Source organism: Triturus cristatus, chromosome 12 (genome assembly GCF_964204655.1).
Source record: "Triturus cristatus chromosome 12, aTriCri1.1, whole genome shotgun sequence".
Classification (NCBI taxonomy): Eukaryota; Metazoa; Chordata; class Amphibia; order Caudata; family Salamandridae; genus Triturus; species Triturus cristatus.
Window position 1 is genome coordinate 111914175 of NC_140595.1, and position 22004 is coordinate 111936178.

Consider the following 22004-nt stretch of genomic DNA (forward strand, 5'->3'; position numbering starts at 1 on the left):
CTCACCTTGTGAATATCCCCTGCGCCAGCAACATTCAGAAACTTATGTAGCTCTCCACGCCGACTAGGACGACGTCACAGAAGCATGGCTCCGCTCGCGGCTCCGCTGACGTCACTGGATCTATAAGAAGACCTCGTCGGCGTGATGACGTCAGTTCCCTTTTTTCCGCGCCTTCAACGCTAACGGTTTCTGGGACTCTCCGTAGCTTTGTCTAGTTACTTTGTTTTTCTGATGGTGTCTCTCTTTCTTCTTGCTTCCTGTTAAAGATGTCGACAAAGAAGTCCGGTTTCAAGCCGTGCAGCACATGTCCATCACGGATCCGCACGAGGACTGTGTCTGGTGCCTGTCGTCGGATCACGATGTCGAGGGATGCTCTTGCTGTCGAAAGATGAGTACTAAAGCTTTAAAAGAAAGAGAAGCCAAGTTGTTTATTGCTACAATGAAAAAAGAGAAGAGAGGTCGAAGACGATCCAGAGCGAGGTCGGCGTCGACATCTGGGCATGCTTCGAAGTCCAAGAAGCACAAAAAGAAGAGGCATGGTTCTCGACACCGTTCGGATAAAGAAGCGGCTCCGAGATAGAGTTCGCCAACTCGACGTCGTAAGGACTTTGTGTTTCCTTCTCCTGTCTCTGTTCCTGCCTCTCCTGTTGGCCTGACCTTGTGTAACGCCCTGAACGTCTCAGGATCGTTTAACAGACACGACAATGAGGACGCAACCACTAGTGAAGGGTTAGTTGTTTTAATGAAGGCAAATATAATACAAAGAATAAACAAGTTATAGTCACTGGAATCCTCCAGGCTAAGTACGTTACCAGCCCACAGCACGGATGGTCCTAATCGTCCTCTGCATATACGCCGGTCCCGGCGTATGCCAACAGAGGGCAGAAATGAAATGGCCGACAATGCCAATCGGTAGGCTGTGAGGGGCACGAAGAGTGTTGGGGAGAATCGAGGAGTCAGGGAAACACCCAGCCGGGGTCTCTACCTGAAGGGAGCAGCCGCTCAACCTCTTCCTCAGACTGCACCGGGACGCGGAGTCACCTCCTGGTGATGCGTCACCGATACCCCAATCACAAGCAAGAAGACTGAACCGAGAGCAGCCGCTCGATCGATCCTGTGGACTTCCGAGTCTGTAACGCGGCAAACACCTCCTGGTGTGCGTTACAGCTGGCAGTCCCTGTGTCTCTGGTCGGGCTGGGAGTTACGACTCCAACCAGCAAAAGCGCCACTGCGCTTGGACTCAGCCGAGTCAAAAAGCGAAGCTCAATGGTTGACCGGTAGAGCTTCCGGGTCCTTCACAGGTGACGATGGGGCAAGACACGGCCCAGGGAGTAACGACTCGACCTACCTCCGTTCTTGCCTTACTGGAGCACCACTCCGGAACACTGCTCTTCACGAAGCAGGTACGTCGGTGTGAACACAATATCCGACAGCGTTGTACCTCCCGGTTCCTCCCTTTATAGGGCGTGTTTTCCTTGAGTTATGTAACAGCTCTCCTGTTTACATAAGGGCGTGTTTCCTTGAGTTATGTAACAGCTCTCCTGTTTACATAAGGGCGTGTTTCCCTTGAGTTATGTAACAGCTCTCCTGTTTACATAAGGGCGTGTTTCCCTTGAGTTATGTAACAGCTCTCCTGTTTACATAAGGGCGTGTTTTCCTTGAGTTATGTAACAGCTCTCCTGTTTACATAAGGGCGTGTTTCCCTTGTATGACAGGAATTCTTGACACCTTGCCTGCGGCTTCACCGGAGCATTCTCCGGCTCCATCTCCGACGCCAGTTTATTCTCCGGCTCCAGTTGAAGAAGATCCGGCTCCTGCTGAGCCTTCGACTCCGCTGACTCCACCGTCGGCGCAGATCGGCCCGAGTCCGGTTATGCCTCAGTCTGAGCTATATCCCCCCCTTTCCAGGCCCTGGTCAAGATCCATCGCATTATTTGAATGCGATGTATGGAGTCTTCACTAGAGCGCTGTACCTCTCTGGAGCACCTTCGGGTCCCATGGGCCAATGGCTTTCAATTTGGGGGTTCCTCAAGCCTACGCTCAGGCTCCATTTATGCCTTTTTTCCCGGTGACGCCGTCTTGGCATTTCCCGGCGCCAAGGACATTGACGCTGCTTCCATCTTCACCGGTTCCAGCTCGACCTCGTTCGACTCCGGCTGCTCCTCCGGATCCGTGTTCGACGCCGGCTCCGGTGCCGTCGGAGTCGGTTGCGGCGCCACCTACGCTGGTCATGAGGATTAGGTCCAGGCGAGAAGCTCAAAGAGTCCTGGAAGAGCAAAGGTACCAGGTTGAGGAGATGGAAGAGGGTGATCTCATGGAGTCTGATGATTTGTTTGAAGAGTTGAAAGAGGCTAGTGGCCTGGATTTATCACCAGAGTGGGAGATTACTCCTCCAGCTGATACTCCCTCTAAAGATGTGGCCCCCTACCACACGGTTATTAGAAAAGCAGCGGAGCTTTTGGATCTACAGCTACCAACTGCTGAATTCAAGCTAAACATCCTTACTCAGGTTTTACATTCTCCCTCCACTGTGACAGAGCCCTTACTACCATTTAATGAGGCCATCACTGAACCAGTCTTGGAGGTATGGCGAAAGCCCTTTTAAGCTCCTGCAGTCTCTAAAACTGTGGCTAGAAGGTACAGGGCGGCTCCAGGTGATCCAGACTTTCTTACTTCTCATCCTTGTCCGGAAAGTCTGGTGGTTCAGGCTGCTTGCTCTAAGAGGTCTTCAGGTGCCTTTCCTCAGGTCCCTAGTGACAGGGATGCTAAAAAAAACTTGACCAATCAGCCAAGAAAGTCTCCTCCTCGGCCAGTATGGCCTTAAAATCGACAAATGCCACCTGTCTTTTGGGAGGTTATATCCATGCTCTCATGGACTCCGCTAAACAACTGGCTCCTAAGTTATCAGAGGAGGACAGACAGAACTTTAATGAGGTGCTGTCAGACACTCAGGCGGCTGCACGCCGGGTTATCCAGAGTGGCCTGGATACTGCGGACTCTGTTGCCAGAATTAAGGGCTAGTCTGTTGCCACAAGGAGGAGTGCGTGGCTGAAATCATCTGAGTTCTCCCCTGATGTGCAGGCAACGCTTCTGGACCTGCCTTTTGACGGTTCTGGGCTTTTTGGAAAAAAGGCTGATGCTGCACTAGAGAGATTTAAGGAAAGTAAAGCCACAACCAAATCTCTGGGTTTGCAGTCGCAACCTAGAGGTTCTTTTAGGAGGTACATAGGCTTTGGAAGGTCGTCCTTTCGGACCTACAGACAGCCCCAGCCCCAGCAGCAACAACAGGAAAAGAACACCCTGTATAAGAACTACAGGGGCAGAATCGGAGGTCGTGCTCGAGGTCGGCAGCTCTCCTCCTCCTCTTCCTCCATCCCTCCATCCCTCCCACCATCCCTCCCACCACTGCAAAGCAGCCCTAGATCCACCATTCTGGATCATGTTGGTCCTGTGGGGGGCCGGCTTACCCATTTTCTACAAGATTGGGAATCGATCACTTCAGACCTCTGGGTTCTAGATCTTGTAGAAAATGGGTACACCCTTCCCTTTCGGGAATTCCCTCCGAATTACCCTCCTTGTCAAGGTACTTGATCGGAGGTCCACCTTCTTCTCCTGCAGGAGGAAGTCCTTTTGTTATTAAAGAAAGGTGCGATAGAGGTGGTTCCGGAGCAGGAGAGGGGTCAGGGATGCTACTCCTGGTATTTCCTGATTCCGAAAAAGGATGGCAGGCTACGTCCAATTCTGGACCTCAGGATCTTGAACCTTTTTCTGAAGCAAGAGAAGTTCAAGATGGTCACCCTTGCGCAGGTTCTTCAAGCGCTGCAACAGGAGGACTGGATGGTGTCGATCGACTGCAGGATGCGTATTCCCACAACCCCATCCTGAAGTCGCACAGGAAGTATCTCCGTTTTACGGTACGGTCGCAACATTATCAGTTTGCGGTCCTTCCGTTTGGTCTTACTACTGCACCTCGAGTCTTCACCAAGGTGATGGCAGTGGTGGCAGCCCATCTCAGAAAGTTGGGGATTCCAGTTTTTCCCTATCTGGACGACTTGCTGATCAAAGTAGAGTCACCAGAGAAGGTGCTTCATCATCTGCAAGTTACAACCCAGCTTTTGTACAAATTGGGTTTCTCAATAAACGTGCCCAAATCTCACCTGGTGCCCTCTCAGCACAACCTGTTCATAGGGGCGGTACTGGACACTACTGTGTGTCGAGCATTTCCACCTCCACAAAGGATTCTCGACATACAGGAAATTATTCCCTTGTTTTACAATGGAGCGGTCGTTCCAGTCCTGAAGGTCCTTCGTCTGCTCGGTCTGTTTGCTTCCTGCATTCTGTTCGTCAACCATGCACGCTGGCAGAAGAGGGCCCTCCAGTGGTGCCTCCGCAGGCAGTGGTATCAACACAAAGGAGATCTCAGGGAGTCTGTGAGCATCTCCAGAGAAGCTGCAGCGGATCTGTCTTGGTGGAATGTGGAGGGCAATCTGTCTCAAGGAAAGCCCTTCCATCTGCCTCCATCGGTGGCCACAGTGATAACGGATGCATCCACTTTAGGGTGGGGTGCGCATCTGGGGGATCTGGAGATCAAGGGTCTTTTGTCTCCAGAGGAAAGGTTGCTTCACATCAACCTTTTGGAGTTGCGGACGATACGTTTGGCACTCAAGGCCTTCCTACCTTCCCTATGCGGTCAGTCGGTTCAAGCCCTGACGGACAACACTACCGCGATGTAGTATGTCAGCAAGCAGGGAGGTGTGGGGTTGCATTGTCTCTGCAGAGAGGCTCTGCGTCTCTGGTCCTGGGCTCAGGATCATCAGATTTGTCTCATGGCAAATCATCTGGCCGGAGTTCCTGAACGTGCGTGCAGACAGTCTCAGTCGGCAGTTCTCTGTCGACCACGAGTGAAAGCTCCATCCGGAGGTGGATCGTCACGTCTTTCGGACGTGGGGAACTCCTCGGGGGGACCTGTTTGCCACTCACGAGAATGCTCACTGCCCGTCATTCTGCAGTCTCCAGTATCCGATGCAGGGAGCGTTGGGCGATGCGTTTCAGTTGAGATGGGACTCACATCTCCTTTACGCGTTTCCTCCCATACCCTTGATTCCTCTGGTTCTGAGGAAGATTCGCCAAGACCGGGCCCAGTCATATTGATCGTCCCGGATTGGCCAAGAAGGGTGTGGTATACAGATCTTCTCCACCTCTCCTCGTGCCCTCCACTCCGTCTCCCTCTGAGGGCAGACCTCCTCTCGCAGTCGGAGGGGCAGGTTCTACACCCCCACCTCCAGAGCTTACACCTTCATGCCTGGAGATTGAGTGGGGCAACCTAAATTATTTTTCTCTCCCGCCTGATGTGGTAGATGTAATATTGTCTGCCAGACGTCATTCCACTAAATCTATCTATTCTTATAGGTGGTCTAAATTTGTTCTTTGGTGCAGGGAGAAGAATATTGACCCATTGAGGGCTCGTTTATCCAACATCCTTCAGTTTGCTCTCTCTTGCTCAGCAAGGCTTTGCTGTAGCTACTGCAAAGGGATATTTATCGGCTTTGTTGGCTTTCCTTTGCTTGCCGGATCAGCCGTCTTTGTTTAAGTCACCTATTGTATTACGATTTCTTAAGGGCCTTACCAATAAGTTTCCTCCTACTCCTTTTATTGTGCCTCAATGGGACTTAAATCTTGTCTTCACTTACCTGATGGGTTCTCCTTTCGAGCCCTTGCACAAGTGTCCCATAAGGCTGTTGTCTTTTAAAACGGTCTTTCTCATTGCCATTACCTCGGCAAGGAGGGTAAGTGAGCTTCAAGCTCTGAGTTCTAAACCCCCGTTCTTGACCATTCATGCTGAAAGAATGGTTCTCAGGACCAGGGCTGCTTTTCTGCCTAAGGTGGTAACTCCTTTCCATCTGGGGCAGTCCATTACCCTCCCTACCTTCTATCCTCCCCCTCACCCTTCCAAGGAGGAGGAGCGACTTCACCGCTTGGACCCTAAGAGGGCGGTGAGCTTTTACATCGATAGGGCTAAGGACTTTCGAGTGGACGACCAGCTCTTCGTGGGCTTTGTTGGCTGCAGGAAAGGCAGAGAGGTGCACAAGCGCATCCTTTCCAGATGGAGTATCTTGTGCATCAAGATTTGTTACTCCTTGGCCGGTAAGGAACCTCCAGAGGGTATAAGGGCTCATTCTACCAGGGCAAAGTCTTCTACATCTGCCTTGTCTAGAGGTGTTCCTGTGGAGGACATTTGTAGGGCGGCAACTTGGGCCTCCCTCCACACTTTCGCAAAGCATTACTGCTTGGATTCCGAGGTGAGGAGGGACGGACACTTTGCTCATTCCATCCTTCAGGACTTTCTGGTATAGAAGGGTAGGCACCCTCCTCGGGGAGTGGGACTGCTGTGGGAATATTTTCACAAGGTGAGGAATCCACTGGCCGATGTATCCATCAGAAGAACAAGTTACTTACCTTCGATAATGCTTTTTCTGGTGGATACAGTATCTGCCAGTGAATTCCTCACTGACCCACCCGCCTCCCCGTTGTCCGCCCTTGTATACCTACAATAGTTATGATGTTTCAAAATTAATTTATTTCCGTCAAAGGAAGAGTGCTATTTCTTTTGCCTTCCTGTATTCTCTTCACATTGTGTGTGTTATTTTGTGTATTATGTACTGTGTATACTGTATATATATATATTGCTGTCAGTCCGTGCGTGTGCCTCGAAGGCACAGAAAAAAGGGTGGAACTGACGTCATCACACCGACGAGGTCTTCTTATGGATCCAGTGACATCAGTCGAGCCGCGAGCGGAGCCATGCTTCTGTGACGTCCTCGTCGGCGTGGAGAGCTACAAAAGTTTCCGAATGTTGCTGGCGCAGGTGATATTCACAAGGTGAGGAATCCAGAGGCAGATACTGTATCCACCAGAAAAAGCGTTACCGAAGGTAAGTAACTTGTTTGTCTGCTCAATTAGAAGATTTTATCTCTGAGAAGTAAACGGGAATAAATCTCCAGATAAATGATCATCCTTTGTGTGCTCTTGAAACTACCCAGCTGCTTCGGTTTTTACACCGGTCTCACAGGTTGCCTACTGATTGCCATCCTTGGTATTGTAATGGTTTCTTACACTTCTGTTTATTTGCTTATAACAAATTGAATAGAGCCAAGGACTGTGCATTGAAGCATATGTATAGCAAAAGCATCGTAGCAACGTACCAGCTATTTGTTTAGTTAAAGACTCGCTCTGAGCGCCAGAGGCACAAAGTATACCCTTTCGTAGCTGCTCCAAAACTCATATTTCAGAGTTGATTGTTTTGTGAGGAGTCCTTGAGAAGGTGAGTGGCCAGCTTTTATGACATTCTTACTCTAACTGTTATTTAGCAGCAGAGCACTACTTTGGCAAGTTTATTCTATAAATATAAAATGATTTCTGTTTGTTAAAAATTGAGTTGGAGGGGGGAGGAGCCAAGATGGCGACCGGAGCAGTCGCTTGAGCGCCCGGCTCCGTCGGCCCTTGGCCTCGGACTATCATCCTGATTCCTATCCTTGCCGATTTTCGAGGTGCAACGCGTGCGACGACGCGCTGACTGCGCCGCCGCTTTCCCGAAGTCTTAGCCCGCCCGGATGCCGGAGTTTTTGGTGCCTTTGTTCCCCGCCCTGGACCCTTGCTCTACTGTGGCCTCGGCCGGCCCCCTGGAAGCATCGCAGTCACCGGACCCGCTGGTGCAAATCTGAGCCCGAGGTCCCGATCCCGCCTCACGCCACGTACGGTCGCCAGAAGAGCCGGGAGAGAGGAGCCCGGACACCTCCTGTACCCTGCATCTGACGGGCTGGAGCCAGAGGGTAAGCCCCGGTGTGGCGGGTCTCCTACCCCGCTCTGTGGACCACGCCGTGGAAGGCTGCAGACCCCCTTCTTCTATGGTCTAGTCGGCTGCAAAGAGCGCCCGAGGGAGGGGAAGAGACTGCTGGCTTTCACCTGTTGCGGCGCAGACCTGTTGGGAATTGCCTCCTTGTCACGATCCCCCCCCCTGGCCACGGTACCGTTCAACGGTAAAACATGGCGCTGATTGACTGCTCGCTGCTGGGGGGTGATGCTCCGGTCTCGCCCGCTGCCCGCTTCGCCCTCCCTCTACCAGACTCCAGCTCCCCAGTGCCGTCCCGGATTGCTGCCGTTGGGGGGACGCAGTCTCCGCTGACATACGGCTCCGTTCTGGCTGCCCTGCGGGACTTTCGTCTGCAATTGTGTGTCGGCTTGCAAACGCTGAGTGAGCGGTTCGACTCTACACTGTCTGCTGCGGGCCGTGAGCGCCCCGTTTGTGATCAACAAGACGTGAGTCTGCCAGTGCTGTGGCCCTCCTGCGGGGAAGCAACGACTGGGTATAATGGTGCTACACTGGTGTCTGCATTTGGCTTTCCCGGCGCTCGGGATCAATCGCTCTCCTGCTCAACGGCAGATACTTTGTTTCCCCGGTCATTGCTGCCTGCTTTGTTGTTGCCTGCCTCACCGTGCCCGCAGGAGTTTCCGGCTGAACTACACCTGGCGACCTCGAGGAACCGTTCACGGTGGCCTATGACTCCTTTTATGTGGAACTCATGTACTTTACAAGCCAGGTCTGGATTTTATATGGTGTGCAAGGGGACCTCCATAGATGATCGGCGGCCATTTTGTGACTCTACTTCTCCATCTTCTCCCAAGTGGCCATATTGTCTTTGTCTGTTCGGGATGGGGGGCATTCAAGAGGGGGCGGGTCTAATCGTACGCCCGCGATCGGGCCAGGGCTAGATTACTTTCTATCATCATGGCTTCACGGCCGGGCTGGACTGGGACTGGAATTGTCTACTTATGTTGTGCGCACTCGTCGCGATCTGTCTGCCTTCATTTCCGTGGTGTTACATGCTATCTTCCCACGACCGCCTTCGGGTGTAGTGGGGTTTCAGTGTGTGGAGGCTTGGTTGGCCGGTGGTGTCGGGCGCTCCTGAGGATATGTGGGCTCCTCCCCGCCTCCTTTCTTCTTTCTTCTCTTAGTTTCTTTACTCTATTCCTACTTTCTCTCTCGTCTATATTTCGGGTTCATTGGGCGACAGGCACTATGCTGGGGGGGGGGTAGGCCATAGCCTCCGCATTGGTGTAGGGTGGGGGGGTAATTTACTGTTTCTTCTTAGTTCTATGGGCCTCTTTCTTTCATGTCTCTGCGCTATACTTGTTTCGATTCGGGGTCCGGGTGTGGGGTGGATTGAGTGGGGGCGGCTTTTAGGGGGTGCGTATTTACTACTGTGATGATCCTGTTATCTAATTGCATCGCCTTACTGTATGAGATTTTCTATGGCTGTTTTAATGATGCTGCTGCTCTCCAGTGTATGAAGCCGACTTGCGGACTCGAATCTCCTTGTTTCTATCCTTTACTGACTTTATTCTCGATAAAATTCTTTTTTTTTTTTTTGAAAACCTTAAAATTAACCTTCACTTCTCCTTCCCCCGGTGTCAAGGATCCCTCCAGTGTATGAATCCTGAATCGTTGCTAATCTTGACCTTGCCGCACAGGGAATGTATTGTTTGCCTCTGTGCTCAACCGTATTGTGTCCGGCCTGATGGTTGTAGGCCCGTATTTGTTCTTTTACTCTGCACAAATAAAGGTTTTTAAAAAAAAAAAAAAAAAAAAAAAAAATTGAGTTGGAGAGGAATCTTCAATTAGACCATTAATGTTCCAGGAGACCAACAGCTTGGTATAACAAAGTAGAACACCCATTAGGGAACTGACCTAGGATATTAACTTACTTATAGTGAATAGTATTGCACAGTGACTGTAGGAAGCCTGACTTTCTATATATTTCCACTAGGTGGTAATACCATGCACAGAGTCTTGGGGTTCCCTAAACGTGTACATGGCTCGATGTAAAACCTAAAGTGCTCTATTAGTGTTAGTGTGGGCGAGCAGCCTTAGGCCTAACACAGAGGAGTGTAAGACATTGCACCACAGTTTAATGGGCACACAACTCAAGAAGGAGATCCATAAGCAATTTTAGAAACTTAACCGTAGTACTTTATTTTAAGACCTAGATCTTCGTAAAAAGGAAAGTACGTTTTTAAATAAAAATACTTTGAGAAAAATACAGACTTAAAATATTTTCAGCACAGTTGCCTATGGGGAAAACAGTTTTGCTGTTAACCAGGTAAGTACGCAACTTACAGTTCTGTGTTTGGGACCAAAGGCCAGCAGTGGGCAAGGAAGTAGGTAAGTACCAACACTGCATACCAGCGGCACAGGGGCAGCCGGGTACAAAGGTCAAACTCAGAGTTCGGACCAATGTGTTTCAATCAAGACTGGGCGTCCTTGGAGCTATGCTGCTTGTATGTAAGTGGAACGGTTGCAAGGGCCAAGCTTTGGGTGTTAGCACCAGCACGGAGGGGGGCACAAAAGTAGCACCATACATACACCACCAGCGGCACAGGGGTGGCCGGGTGCAGGGTGCAAACACAGCGTTGGGCACCTAATGCAGACCTGTGGAGTTTCTTCTTTTTGGAAACAGGCTGCAGGCGTCGAACTGGATAGTCCATACAGAACACCAGCGACAGCACACGTAAGTTGAGGTGTTTGGGGGATCACAAGTGCACCACTGGTCAGGCTCACCAAAGCTCGGGGCTGCAGTTGCAGGGGTGCTTTTAGACATCGGAAATCTTCTTGCCGGTCGCAGTGGGGGGGCCTTCATATTCACTCTGCAGGTGCCGTCGTGGGGGTCAGGAGAGGTCAACCAACGCTGGATTCACAGTCCAGGATGCTGGGGAGACTTCACTGGGCAGTTGGACTACTCAGATTTGGGCGTTGGGTACAGAGTGGACACAATTTGCAGATCCGCCTAGATCCGGAGTTGTTGCTATTGTTTTCTTATGGACAGGTCTGGTGTCCACTGGAGATTGGAGTCTTTGTTGAAGGCAGCAGTCCTCCCAGGGGTTTCAGAGGTCACTGGCTGCAAGACAGGTCACAGGTTCGTCGAAGCTGGAGACATGCCGGTAGGGCTGGGGCCAAGGCAGTCGTCGTCTTCCATCTTCTCTTCAGGGTCATCTTCTTTCTCCGTAACACGTTGCAGATCTAGTTTCCAGGTTTGGCGGAGCCATCTAAATACTAGATTTAGGGGAGTTTTAGGGGATTAATAGGTAGGGTCAATGGGCACCTTACTTGGGGTGATTACACCCTTTATTATGCCACTGTCCGGTGGGAGGGAAGCATAGACCTAGGCCTAATTGGAGGGGTCTCACCATCTTCAAGATAGCGGGGACTGAAAGACGCGCTTCACCTCGCCTCCCTCACCTTAGGGTTGGAGTTGGCAGAGGTGGGCACACCTCCTATTCCTCTTGTGTTTGCCGGCCAAACTGGGGTTGTAAACCGGGGGGCTGCCAGCAGCAGATGCTATGAGTCGCATTACAAAGGCAGCAGGCCTTTGAAGCTCCTCTCTTCGAGCACTGGCCCATCCTGGGGGGAGGAAGTGTGACACCTCTGCCCAGGATGTACATTGTTTCTGGTCCCAGCGAGCCGGTCAGAGACCACACCAGGGTTGGCAGGTTTTCAGGGGGCACCTCGGAGTAGTCCTCTGGGTGCATGGTACAATAAATCCCACACTGGCATCTGTGTGGATTTATTGAAAAGAGTAATGTGATCGAAACATCTAGCTGCAGATTCCCTAACTTTGAATTCTCCCCAGGCGCCAGACTGGACCTGGAAACGTTTCTTCAGCAGTACCTCCGCGTGCCGGGGGTGGCTTCTTACGACTCTGGATGTGACATCAGTTGAGTCATATAAGTCCCCTCCGGTGCGCGTGACGTCAGTTTCTTCTGTGAAATCTTCTGCGCCACAACGCGGAGCCACCATAGAAACTATCTGTGGAAACCGTGTGCCAAAACAAAAATATTAATGTATCCTTGAAATAACTACTAGAAAACAAAATTGAATGGAATAACAATACCAAGTCAAGATCTACAAGATAAGACCAAGGGGTAGCTGTATCACACAACTACATGAAAGAGCGATGACAGGTGAATAAACCAGTGCTTCAAGTAGGTAAAACCTTTATACTCAAACAAGAGTCTATAAGGAAAGGTCAAATGGTTCGATGAAGCACTGCAGTACTAGAGACCCTAACCACTGGTGTATAAACCAGGGTTGTAAAAGGAATACCTCTTGCACTGCAAATAGTTCGCAGAGTGGGGTCTTTGTATTTTTCTCCCTCACAGCAGCATACAAGCTGCCAGAACAGTAGCATGGTCCCAGCGAGGCCCCCCCCCATCCCCCCCGGGACACTCTTCAGCCCCCCAGGTTCTAGGTAGCCAGGATACCATAACTAGGGACTTAAAGGGGTAGAAGTACCAATTGGGGGTTTGTTTTTAGGGAAGAAGCACTGGCATAGGGGACCTGGATGGCAAGGACACTGTGCACTACAATTGAAACTACATCAAAACCAGGCAAAAAGTGGAGGCTAACCATTCAAAAAAGCGGCACTTTCTCACATAATCAGACCCACCCCACCCCAAACGAAAAATGATGAAACTAACCTTCTGCCGGAGAGTCTTCATTTTCGACGTAGAAGAACCTGGAAAGGCCATCTGTATTGGCATGGGCAGTCCCAGGTCTGTGTTCCACTGTAAAGTCCATTCACTGTAGGGATATAGACCACCTTAGCAGTTTGGGATTTTCGCCTTTCATCTGTTGTAACCACCTGAGAGGTTCTCTGTCTGAACTGAAAAGTGAGTCCCAAACTGGTATGGCCTCACTTTCTTCAGGGCCCAGACCACCACAAAGGCTTCTCTCTCTATTGCACCCCAATTCTGTTCTCTAGGGAGTAGTCTTCTGCATATAAAAGCGACAGGTTGGGCATTTCCCTCATCATTTGTTTGGGCTAGAGCTGCACCTATCCCATGCTCAGAGGCATCTGCCTGCACAATTAACCCCTTCAGTGCCCGCCCCTTTCCCCGCCCTGTGCCGGCCGTTGCATTAGCGGGCGGGGTTTATGACGAGCTGGACTCGTCATGGGCACAGTGCAACCGCGGCCCATGACATGGGCACTGAAGAGGTTAACTGCTTGGTATAGTCTTTAGCTTTTAGATCTGAAAGAGACATGTTAGTGATAGATTCCTTACCTTAGAATATCCCTAGGAGTCAGACTGGATCCGGAAAGTTTTTCGTCAGCAGTACCCCTGCGCGTCTGAAGGTGGCGTCATGCGGCTCCGCATCAGTCGCTGACATAAGTAGGCGCCGAGATGATGTCACGGAGACTACTTGGGTGTCACCCATGCGCGCTGACGTCAGTTCTTTCTTTTACCGCGCCAACAAGCGCAGATCCAGTTAGAGCACGTACCCTAGTCATTTTTTGACTAAACGTTTGAGACTTTTTGTCTTCCATTTTTGAGTCTTGTACTCCTGGTGTCACGTAGGGATGCCTAGGTTTAAATCCTGCGGGGCTTGTTGCCGTACGATGTCGGTGGCCGACCCCCATGGTGTCTGTCTCTACTGTCTGGGGCGCGACCATGACTCCCGATCATGTTCCGACTGTCTGGCCATGGCACCCAAGTCCTTGCGGGAGCGGTTCCGCAAGCTGCTGGAGGCCTCGCAGTCATCTCCGCGCTGTTCGAGGTCCAGGGGTCGTCGAGGGACCGCACGCGGAGCAATCACCATCGCTCCTCTGAGTCGAAGTCTTCACACTTGGAATCCGGTTAGAGACATAAGAAGAAGTCGAAGAAGCATTTCCGCTCTCCGACGTCCCCCTGTCTCTCTCCGGACGAGGGGTCCCGGGATCCCAACCCCGCGGCTCCTTTGGAGCCTGTGAGTCCCGCAGCCTACCCACCTTATCCGTGTCCATTGACGACTCTTGCCCAGGTGCAAGATTTTCTTGCTTCCATGGACCGCCATTTTAGGCCTCGGGCTACATCCAGCGCGTCTTTAGGCCCGAGGTCCCAGCTGAGGGCCCTCCCTTGCCGCCGCCGGCTCTGGCACCGCAAGGTCCTCTGCCGGCGGCTCCAGTGCCGGCGCCGCAAGGCCCTCCGCCGGCCCCGGCGGGATCCATTTGTTCCACCACCGCCCTGGCCCGGGTTCCCAGACAATGTTGTTCCTGGTTGGGACCCTAATTAGGACATGGAGCCGGACCGGCACCGTTCATGGCGCCGTTGGACCATTTATATTCCCCTATCCCTCCTCCACCGCCTCAGCCTGTTCCACGGGCTGTGGAGGAAGGGGACGACTGGGAGGGGTCTGAGGACCCTCTTGCACGGCAGTGCGGGTCGGAACAGGAATGGACAGAAGAGTTGGAGGATGCAGGTGGCCTTCACCTCTCATCTGACCCTGGTTTTCTTTCTCCTCCTGATGGGGCTATGGAGGAGGGAGCCACATACACTGTGGTGCTCAGTAGAGCAGCTGAGGCCCTTGACCTCGACCTGCCTACGGTGACCCTCAAAACTAATCTCCTCACTGAAGTGCTTAAGCCGACGGCAAGCTCTATGGAGCCCCTGTTACCGTTCAATGAGGCGTTAACTGACGTATTGATGGGCACCTGGTCTAGACCAGCCATGGAGGTTCCCGTGGATAGGCACCATCGCCCAGCCCCGGGTGACCCTGCTTTTTTGACAACCCACCCTACCCCGGAGAGCTTGGTCATCCAAGCCTCCACTTCCCAAAGCGCATTCCCTACCGCCCGCCAGATACGGAATCCAAGAAGCTGAAACAGTTCGGCAAGAAACTGTTTTCATCTGCCAGCTTAAGGCTGCGGTCGGTGAACACCGCATGCCTCTTTGGCCGCTATTCCCACGCTGTGTGGGATACGATTGCACAGGTGCTGCCTCAGTGTCTGGAGGAGATTCGGACAGTGCTTTCCCAAGCTGTTGCAGAGGGGAAAGATGCAGCAAAGTTCGTCATCAGGTGTGGACTGGACACCGCAGACTTACTGGGTAGGGCGAATTACACAACAGTAGCCCTACGTCGCCACGCCTGGTTGCGGTCCACTGGTTTTTCAGGGGATGTACAAAGTTCTCTTATGGACAATGCCCTTTGATGGTACTCACCTGTTTGGTGATAAGGCAGATAGTGCGCTGGAGCGTTTTAAGGACTCCCGGGCTACAGCCAAGTCCTTAGGTCTCTCCACCACGCACCCGGCCACGTCTGCTTTTTGTTCCTTTCGTTGCCACGGAAGGGGCGCCTGACACTTTCGTTCAACCAGAAGCCTGCGCAGAACCAACCTCTGCGCGGCGCGGACGTGGTTCCCGCCGCGGCGGGACAGGGGGCCAGCGTGCAGGTCAGTCTACCACCACCACCGCAGCATCCGCCTCAAAGCCTTCCTAGTCCGAGCTTTGGGGCACACCCCACGCCGGTGGGCGGCAGGATTTGCCATCACCTTCCTCACTGGCGTTCCGTTACCTCGGACAGGCGGGTGCTGCAAATTGTCCGAAGGGGCTACTCCCTCCCCTTCGAGTCTGCCCCTCCAGCCATGCCACCTCAGTTCCACCGCATGTCAGGGGACCATTTTGCGCTTCTCCAGCAGGAAGTCACAGCCCTCTTGGCCAAGGGGGCCATCAAGCGCGTTCCTGGGCCAGAAGTAGGACGTGGTTGTTATTCCCACTACTTTCTGATCCCCAAGAAGGACAAAGGGGGCCTGCGTCCCATCTTGGGCCTCAGGAACGTCAACTGCTTCCTCTGGAAGGAGAAGTTCAAGATATTGACTCTAGCTCAGGTTTTGGCTCCACTCGGCCCTAGAGACTGGATGGTATCGTTGGACTTGCAGGATGCATATTTTCGAATCCCCGTCCTGCCGGCCCACTGGCGTTACCTGCGGTTCACGGTAGGCCACGAGCCCTTTCAGTTTGCCGTGCTCCCCTTCGGCCTTACCAGTGCCCCTAGGGTGTTCACGAAAATGATGGCGGTGGTCGCAGGTCATCTGCGCAGATCAGGGGTGGCAGTCGTCTCCCACCTCCAGACTACGGCCGACCTCCTGCATTTGCTAGGGTTCTCCATCAACCTGCCACCTCAGTCCCTCTCAGAAGCTCTTATTCATCGGAGCGGTTCTGGATTCGACGCAGTTTCGGGTTTATCCTCCCGAGCTGCGAGTCTGGCATATTCAGGCTACGATTCCAATCTTTCAGCCTCTATCCCGGGTTTCAGTCAGGATGACTCTCCGGCTCTTGAGCCTCATGGCTTCCTGCATCCTGCTAGTGCAACATGCCAGATGGCATATGCGGGCTCTGCTGTGGGACCTGAAGTTCCAGTGGGCACCGCATCAGGGCAACCTGTCCGATCACGTCCAGATCTCGGAGGGCACTGCACGACAATTGCAGTGGTGGCTCACGAATCGCAATTGGGTCAATGGCAGATCCCTCTCCCTTCCCCAACCGGAGCACACAGTAGTGACGGATGCGTCCCTCCTGGGATGGGGCGGCCACATGGGAGAGGCGGAGATCAGAGTTCTCTGGTCTCCGGCGGAGTCCTGGCTCCACATCAACCTTCTGGAGCTTCGGGCGAATTGACTTGCACTGAAGGCATTCCTTCCCTCTGTCCAGGGAAGTAGTGCAGGTGTTCACGGACAACACCACCGCCATGTGGTACTGCAACAAACAGGGCGGGATGTGGTCATGGACCCTATGTCAGGAGGCTCTCCGCCTCTGGACATGGCTGGAACATCAAGGCATTAACTTGGTGGTTCAACACCTGGCAGGTTCTCTGAACGCCCGGGCGGACGAACTCAGCCGCCGGTGCATGCTGGATCACGAATGGCGTCTGAACTTGGATGTGGCGCAAGGTCTCTTTCTGCAGTGGGGAGAGCCTTGGTTAGATCTATTCGCCACCGAAGATAACGTGCAATGTCTTCAGTTCTGCGTGTTGGAATTTCCAAGGTGGCACTCGCTCGGCGACGCTTTTTGTCACGAGTGGAGCTGCGGTCTGTTGTACGCCTTTCCGCCTATACCACTTCTGCCCAGAGTGCTGAAGAAGATTCGGCACGACCGGGCCCAAGTCATCCTTGTGGCTCCGGATTGGGCACGAATTTACTGGTATCCCGAGCTACTCAGCATGGCGATTGATCCCCCGATCTGACTGCCTCTTCAGGAGGATCTTCTGTCGCAGCAGCAGGGGACGGTCCTCCACCCGAACCTGTCCAGCCTCCACTTCCATGCGTGGAGATTGAGCGGCAACAGTTGACAACTTTCAACCTTCCTCCCGAAGTCTGTGATGTCATTCTGGCAGCCAGGCGTCCCTCCGCTAAGACGGTATAGGCCTGCCGGTGGAAAAAATTTGTGGCATGGTGCACAGCAAAGGCTGTGGATCACCTTTCTGCCCCTCTTTCCGAGGTTCTTCTGTTCCTTCTTTCTTTGGCCCTGCAGGGCTCTGCTCTGGGCACTATCAAGCGTTATCTCTCGGCCATTTCCGCCTTTCTAAGGCTTCCAGATCAGCCTTCTTTTTTTAGGTCCCCGGGTTATTAACCGCTTCCTGAAGGGCATTACACACACATTTTTCCTGTGCCTTTCATAATGTCTCAATGGGGCTTAAATCTTGTCTTGACTTATCTGATGTGCGCTCCCTTTGAGACACTCCATAACTGTCCTTTACGTCTTCTCACTCTAAAGACGGCTTTCTTGGTAGCTATCACCTCTGCCAGAAGAGTGAGTGAGCTCCAGGCTCTATGGCACCAGTGGTCGATTTCTGGCATGGCTCTGCGTTCCTGGCGCGGAAAGTCGTGTACAGAACTGACGTCAGCGCGCATGGGTGGCGCCTAAGTAGTCTCCGTGATGTCATCTCGGTGCTTACGACGCCAGTGACGGACGCGGAGCCGTACCACGCCACCTACCGACGCGCAGGGGTACTGCTGACGAAAAACTTTCCAGATCCAGTCTGACGCCTGGGGATATTCCAAGGGAAGGAATCTACCACTAACTAATGTCTCTTACAGATATATTGTTACACAAGTAGTAACTTGTGCGACTGGGGCAGATCACATTGCATCCTTTTGTGTCTCAAAAGCGTTTTGACAGCTCACTGTCCAGTTTAATTTCTTTGACATCCTTTCAGAGGTAAGTTCTATGAGGGGAGCCACTATGGACCCATAGTCCTTCAGAACCCTCTTATAGTACCCAGTCAAGCCAAGGAATGCCCTGACTTAGGTCTGGGTTGTTGGAGCTACCAGGTCCAGAATTGTCTGCAGTAGCTAAACTTGGCCTTCACCTACCAGTTGACCCAAGTGTACAACCTTTTCCTGTCCTATATGGCACTTGCTTGCCTTGATAGTAAGACCTACACTTCTCAAAACCTCTAGGACCTTGCCAAGGTGGATCAGGTAATCCTACCAGGTGGAGCTGTAGACAGCATTATCATCAAGATAAGCTGCACTGAAGGATTCCAACCCAGCAAGGACTTTGTTCAACCACTAGAAGGTGGCAGGGGCATTCTTTAGACCACAGTGCATCACTGTAAACTGAAAGTGCGCATTTGGGGTACAGAATGCGGATTCTTTTTTGCTCCAGGGGTCAGACCTATCTGCCAGTACCCAGATATGAGAACAGAGGTACTGAGCTATTTGGCTGCCCCTAACCGGTCAATTAGTTCATCTGCTCTGGGGATTGGGTGTGCATCAGTTTTGTCACAGCACTAAAGCCCCTATAGTCCACATAAAACCTAATTTCTTTCTTTTGACCCTTGAAGTGAAGTTTGGGGACTAAAACAGCTGGGCTGGCCCAGGGGCTCTCTGCGGGTTCAGTGCCACCCAATTCCAACATCTTGCTGACTTGAGCTTGGATGTTCTCTCTGACATTATCAGACTGCTTGTACATTTTGTTTTTGACCTGTTTGGCTGTCACCAATGTCCACACCATGGGTACACCAGCTAGTCTATCCAGGGGTCAGAGAGAAGAGCTCAGCATACTGACTTAGGACTAGCCTGCAGTCAGTTTGCTGTTGGTCAGTGAGGGTGTCTGAAAATACCACTCCATCAACAGACCCATCTTGGAGATTGCTGGAGAGGAGATCAGGGAGAGGTTAACTCTAATTTTCCTGTCCCTCGTCTGTGACCATGAGCATGGTCATGTCAGCTCTGTCATAATAGGGCTTCTGGGGGTAGACATGTATCACCCTTTTGGGGTGTTTGCAACTGCCAAGATCCACCAGATAGGTGACCTCGTTTCTTTCAAGGACAGGGTAGGGCCCACTCCACTTGTCTTGGAGGGTCCTAGGGGCCACATGCTGCAATACCCATACCTTCTACTCTGCTTTCAATTCTATCGGAGCAGCCTTTTGGTCATACTACTGCTTTTGAAGCTCTTGGCTGGACTTCAGGCGTTGGCTTGCTTTCTCCATGTACTTGGCTATCCTGGAACAAAGGCCAAGCATAATGTACACTATGTCTTGTTTTGGTTCTTTGAGAGGTTTCTCCCAACCTTCTCCTACCAGACTCTGGGATCCTCTTAACAGGGTGCCTCAATCAATCAATCAATCATAGCATTTGTAAAGCGCACTACTTACCCGTGAGGGTCTCAAGGCGCTGGGGGCTGGGGAATGCTGCTACTGCTCGAAAAGCCAGGTCTTGAGGAGTCTTCTGAAGGTCAGCAGGTCTTGGGTCTGCCGAAGGTGGATGGGGAGGGTGTTCCAGGTCTTGGCGCTGAGGTGGGAGAATGATCTGCCACCGGAGGTCGCTCTTCGGATGCGGGGGACGAGGGCGAGGTCAGCGGAGCGGAGCGGAGCTGGCGGGTGGGGGTGTAGAAGCTGAGTCGTCTGTTGAGGTACACTGGTCTGGTGTTGTGGAGTGCCCTGTGTGTGTGGGTGAGGAGCTTGAAGGCTGTCCTCTTGTTGACGGGGAGCCAGTGCAGGTCTCTCAGGTGGGGTGTGATGTGGCTGCGGCGAAGGATGTCGAGGATCAGGCGTGCAGAGGCTCAAAGCTGTGAAAACCTCACTCCATTCTTTGGCAAATTCACTGTATGCAAAAAGCAAGCATTGAAGTAAGACATTCCATCTCCTTCTGAGTTTTTCAGGGAGCCCACCAATCATGCATTCAGTGTCTGGTTGAATCTCTCCACCAGATCATTGGTTTGTGGGTGATAGAGTGTGGTGAATGTGTAGGTCACTCCACACTCATCCCACTTGTGTTTTAAGTATGCAGACATTAGGTTTGTACCTCTGTCTGATGCCAACTTCTTTGGGAAACCAACCCTGGTAAATAGACCAAGGATGATTTTTGCCACCACTGGGGCAGTGGTAACCCTTAGGGGGAATAGCTTCAGGATACCTGGCATGATTTACTAACACCTGAATAAATGTGTTACCTGAGGCTGATTGAGGGTACAGGGGGCCAACAATGTCGACCCCTATCCTTTCACAGGGTACTCCAATCGCTGGAAGTGGGATTAAGGGGTCCTTTCGGTGGCCACCTGCCTTGCCACTGGCTTGGCAGGTGACACAGGACTGACAAAAGTCCTTCGCCTTGTGTGACATCCCTGGCTATTAGAAGTGATTGAGCAATCTACTTTAATTTTATCCTGGCCAAGGTGCCCAGCTAAGGGGATATCATGGGCTAAGGTAAGGAAAAACTCTCTAAAACTCTGAGGCACAACCACCCTCCTGGATGCACCAGGTTTGGGGTCTCTAGCCTCACTTTATAGGAGCCCATCCTCCCAGTAGACCCTGTGGGTGCCACTGATATCATCCTGTTCGAGGCATGTGTGCTGTAGATACACATGCTTCCCATACTCCTGCCATCTAGTGTTTGGTCTGGTTGTTTGCAGGTTGATTTTCTTTGAAGAAGTCTTTTCCAGTCATGAGTTAAGGTGACTCCTCCTTTTGGTGATAGTGCGCATGGGCATCGACTCCATCTTTAGATTGTTTCCTTTCCACCATCGTGATTTGGACATGATTTGCGGCGCTCCAGTTCGAGACCGTTCTTTGGTGCTCAATCCACTGTACCCTTGTTAGTGTTGTTTCGAGTGCGTTTCCTATCCTTCGCGTGTCAAAAATCAGAAAACTTTCCTAGTTGGATCGAGAAACCTCCAATCGCGACCTTCGGGCCTAGCCCTTTTATTTGACTTCCATTCGAGCAAACCTGGAGTATGCTGCCCTCTGTGCCCCTCCAAATATCTGCACACCCACCTTCTTAAGGTCTGTAACCTGTGCCTGTCTCCGGAGCACAAGGAAGAAGATTGTGACGGCTGCTGTTTATTTTGCTCAAAAAAGATCCTCCAGGACTGCCGGGCTTGACGAAGAGAAATGCAGTGTTAAAGTATGGAAGACCTCCCCGAAGAAATGGAAGTGTCTGCCGGGGAAGAAGAAGAGGCATTCTCTGTCCAGGGCTCAGTTTCTGAGCTAGAGATAGAACTGGCGTTCCACAATGTCCCAGCCGTTCAAGGTGCCCGGAGTACCAAAACCCCTTTGCCCACAAATACCACTTACACTAAGCATAAGGCTTCCAGGCCACCACTTTCATCCGGCCATGGTAGGCACCGAGACTCTGCTTCCAACGCCCAGCCCTCTGGTTCAGCACCAAAAGCACAGGTCAAGCCTTCCGGCTCGGGCTCCAATCGACATACATCACCGTCGGCACATAAAACATTGGTTCCGGGGGACTAAAATGCTAAATCAGGCTTGATAAATCCAGACACTGGACATATTACAACAAAACTAATGATACCATCTAAGAGGAAAATTCCTAGCTCACAGGACATAAAATCCCTCTAAAAAAGAAAAAGGATATAGCTACTAGCCCTCTTCACCCATCCCTTATACCCCCCACCATCTTCACCAGTACCTTTAATACTAGACCCTCTTGACATTACACCACAAGGCTCTCCTCATACAGATCCTGATGCAGGGGCCATGGATGACACTTCTGACCAACCACCAACAGGCCCATGAGATGATTATAATAAAGATCCTCCTACAGACACCGATCCATATCTGTACCCTGCAAAACCTTCCCCTCCTGATGACAACACTTCATATCAGGAGTTAATTGCCAGGGTAGGCACATACCATTGAGTCACTTTACATAAAGAATCTTTACACAAAGATG

The 22004-nt window shown here is 51.8% G+C and overlaps 1 protein-coding gene across 4 annotated transcripts in view; it reads left to right on the forward strand.

The window, feature by feature from the left end:
* The window catches only part of CRTC2 (CREB regulated transcription coactivator 2), a 181057-nt gene that overhangs the window by 78725 nt on the left and 80328 nt on the right, over positions 1 to 22004 (forward strand). The window lies entirely within an intron of this gene.